Source organism: Halyomorpha halys, unplaced genomic scaffold (assembly GCF_000696795.3).
Source record: "Halyomorpha halys isolate HHAL.00 unplaced genomic scaffold, Hhal_1.1 Scaffold995.1, whole genome shotgun sequence".
Taxonomy (NCBI): Eukaryota; Metazoa; Arthropoda; class Insecta; order Hemiptera; family Pentatomidae; genus Halyomorpha; species Halyomorpha halys.
The window spans coordinates 58,045-62,190 of record NW_027110402.1 but is presented as its reverse complement, the minus strand read 5'-3'; the positions used below and the strand labels follow the sequence as shown (position 1 = coordinate 62,190).

Here is a 4,146-nt window from a genome sequence, read left to right as displayed (position 1 = left end):
AGAAATGTTTTTGGAGTTCTATCAATGGGTAGATTCTCCACATGTTTTTATCATGTCATAATATCACTTACAGCAAACTTACTTGATGTGTATATATGTTTACATTTGTAAATATCAATAAATAAATTATAAAAAAAAACATTGTCTGTGTAATAGGGTTTTGTTTTTATCTGAAACGTTGTTACATTTTAAAACATGAATGTAGTGAATGAGTATTGACTTTATTTGACAGTTTTTAGTAAATCTGTGTGATATTTAATGGTATTGTTGCAGGAATTAGTAGGAATTAATGATAAAAAAATATTGTATTTCAATAATAAATAAACTTCAAGTTATCACAAATTTACGTTCTTCAGGAATGAATTTTAGTTTTAGTATTTTGTAATTATGTTAAATTGAGATACAGTACCACATATTAGCCATTAGGTTCAATTCTCACCTATAACTCTAAGAAAAAAATTTATGGTGTGACAAAGTAAACAGCATTAAGTTAAAACGAAAAGATTAATTTTATTAAAATTACGTATAATTACTAATCAAAATTTATGAGTCTGTCAAGTATAGGTAGGATGAGTACAAAATGGTGGCTGTTTGAAAACACTAAAAATAAAATTTTCATTGGAAGCTCTGTATCTTTAAAACCACCAAAAACACTGTGACCCCTAATACAGCTATTTACGTTCAATAGTTCCCGAGATATATTTTTTTAGAAACCAACATTTCATAAAAAATGTACTGAGAGATCAGTAGTTAGTGAATTTATTTCTAGAAATCTATATCTCAGAAACCATAGGACGTACATGTCTACTAACACTCAATTTTTTTATTTTTACATTTTTTTTATTTGCTCCTGTAATTGTACTTTACAACCAGAAAATGGGATGTTCAATCCAGGCATCGCATGAGTGGGCATGAGGGAGATAGTGCCCAGTGGTGCATCCTCCTGACGTTAAGTAAATTATTTTATTACCTGAGGAGGTCCCGCATCCAACTCCTCTTCAGCCTACGCCGAGTTACATCAGGATACCATAGATTCCACAGAAATATGCACAGGACTGCATATAGCAGGAAGAAAACTGCTTTCATTTTCGGTTTCAAAATTTAAAATTCGCTAAAATCATCACATCAAATTTTTGTTGACCTGTGTAATGTATGTCTACAAATAAAAAAGCAAGAAAGGAACATTTGATTTTATTTGATAAGTTATGAATAATGAATTTATATTTTTAATAAGCATAATATCGAATGAAACAATTAAACGAATAAACGCAATGGCATGGTTGCACTAAATAAATGAGCATCTAGGCAAGACTCCTCGTTCATTTCCTTTTCAATTTTTCGTGCATACACATCAAGATATTTCTGAATTACCGATCTCCCACGCCTAAAAAATATTCCTCTTAGGTCTAAGATATTGACGCCTCTATGTGAGGTGAAGAATTGCACATTACCGAGTTTCTCCAGTTGAAACATTTCCACAGTGATACGACAAGGATACCCGCAGAACTTGATACGGTGGTGGACTGAATTCTGGAGAGACCTAGCGAAAGCGGTCATGTTGAGGTCGTCGTACTCAAATTCTTCTATGAAGAGTACAGCAAGGTCCAGACCGAAATGGGAGTCGACTATGATACATTTCCCGATCCTCTCCAATCTGCAAGGACCTGTCCTTCGAAGGGAGTCTGCTCCAATCAAAGTGACGTTTTTGAACTTGAACTGTCAACCAATACAGCAATTTATTAACAATGACATATCCATTAATTCCATTACATGAATGATTTTTTATAGAGTACATAGATAACAAATAAATAGAATAAACAAACCAACTCAATAAAAATACTTTTGGGTTAGTTCCAGGACAATTAGTCACAGATTAAAATTACTACAAAAAATAAAACAATATGACAATTATTAATATATTAATAACTACATTACTTACATTTTATTAGAAAATGAGGGAAATACATTAGAACAGGTAGATATATTTAAGTATTTATATTGGAAGGAGATAGTAGATTGTAGGAAGATAGTCCGAGTGGGGGTCAATAAAGGTACAAAATAGAAAAAGAAAACTATTTATTGTAAACCAACGTTTCGCCCCACGCAAGGCTTCGTCAGGGCTGATGAGAATGAAGTTGATAACAGAATTATTATCAGCCCTGACGAAGCCAGGGCTTTAAATTTAAGTATTTATGTTCTAAGGTAACTAAAAAAATCGAAATTGATGAGGAAATAAAAGCTATGTGGGAAATGCTAGTTATTTTTCAATTTCGAAACTGCTTAGCTCGCGCCTTCTTTCTAAAAACTTAATTTTTTTTTCCTACCTCATAAAAAAAATAAAACAAACAAATTACAAATATATACAATAGGAAGAAAATATATGTACATATGCCAGCGATTAAAGCATCTTGTTTTACCAGTATGGCATTGTTAGACATATTGCCGGGTCTGCTAAAGGCGGTGTCGCCGTGATGGCATGTGTTTGCCTGAAGCTCACTGGGAATAGGGAGGGGGTATTACTGCTGACTAAAAACTTAAAAATTACAATTTACAGTACTATTATACTTCCCACTGTTTTTTATGGATGCGAGACGTAGCTTTTTATCAATTACAACATTTACTAGACAAACAGTCTAAATTGCCAATCCATTACAAAAGACTGATCTACATGACTATTATAAGGCCTATCTGGACAAACGGAGTTGAGCTTTGGGGCTCCACTAAACCATCAAATTCCTGAGCTGATATAAGCTACTTTAATATAGTCTATAGTAGTTTATAACGTTTAGATTCCTAAGACAAGCAGTTGTTATGATATTTAACAAAATAAATTCACAAAATTTTGATTTTTAGTTGTTCAGAAAGACTTATGAAAAACGATATCTCAGGAAAGATTAGACGTGAAGATGTCTGCGAGCAATCCAAACAAACATAATTTAACGTACTATAAAGTAGTCTACGACACGTATCGTTGTAGGGCTAGTAATTTTTATGATATTATTAATATAGTACAATAAACGAGCTTTAATTTTAGTGCTAATAGACATATGTACGTCCTATGGTTCCTGATTTCTCAAAATAAATTCATTAATTACTGATATTTCAGTGAATTTTTTATGTAATGTTGCTTTTTAATTAGCTCTTGGGATCTACTGAACGCAAATAGCTCTGTTAGTGCTCATATTTTAGCAAATTTAATATTCTTTAAATAATGTTCTGATCGGTGTTTTAGTTTTCTTAGTGGTTTTAAAGATATTGAGTTCTAAATAAAAAATTAGTTATTTTTAACGTTTTGAAACAGGCGCCATTTTTTATTCCACTTACGTAGACTTCGCAGACTCAACAATTTTGACTAGTAATTATATATAGGTTTCATTAAATTAATCAAAAATTGGGGTGAAATAACTGGCTTTTTTCTCTTCTTGGGCTCTTGTACTATAACGTAATCCTCCCATCTACGACTTAACGAACGCTATAGTATTTAACAGCTATTATTATAAACAGACTATCATTATAAACTATAGACATCTGGCACATTTCGACAGACACTGACCATAGAGGAAGTGACCTTTCCTTAGTATTCTATACCAATGTAAAAAAAGCAAGGGTTGACACTTAGGCAGGTACAGGCTGTCATCTCACAACGGACTTGCATCAGTCTAACTATTTTATGTTTAACACTTGTAAGTCAGTTCTCACGAGTCCTTAGGTCATGGTACATTACTCCCAATTTCTTGGAAATCTGATCACCCTCTTTCTAGTCACGCCTTTTCCCCCCTCCCAGATATTTACTTCTAATTTCATAGGCTCTCTAGGCTCCGCCTAATTTCCTAAATTATCTGATTGGTCCAAACCCCTTCTCCTATTTCACTATTCTTCCTTCCCCCTCTTCTCAAGTGTTCATATAAGTAACAGTAAGATGTAGTTCTTGTAAATATGTTAGAATAAAATTTTAGTCTTCACTGATTTTTTGTTATTTAATTTACGTAGCGGTCTACCCGTCGAATGTTTACTCGTTGGTTCAGTGTTTATTAAGATTTTAGGGATCCCCTCGTTACTAAACTCTACAACTTTACACGACCATCTTATTCGCTACAATGCAACAACTAGAATTATATTTAGTAGGCGATGTTTCCCATCTAAATT

The 4,146-nt window shown here is 32.8% G+C and overlaps 1 long non-coding RNA gene across 1 annotated transcript in view; it reads right to left on the bottom strand.

Annotated features, from left to right (window-relative positions):
* Window positions 1-1,175: 1,175 nt before the first annotated feature.
* LOC106687668 (uncharacterized) overlaps window positions 1,176-4,146 on the bottom strand; it is a 6,421-nt gene continuing 3,450 nt past the window's right edge. The window contains exon 2 of the long non-coding RNA XR_010843745.1: window positions 1,176-1,716. This is a non-coding gene — a long non-coding RNA (uncharacterized lncRNA). The remainder of the gene's footprint in view (window positions 1,717-4,146) is intronic.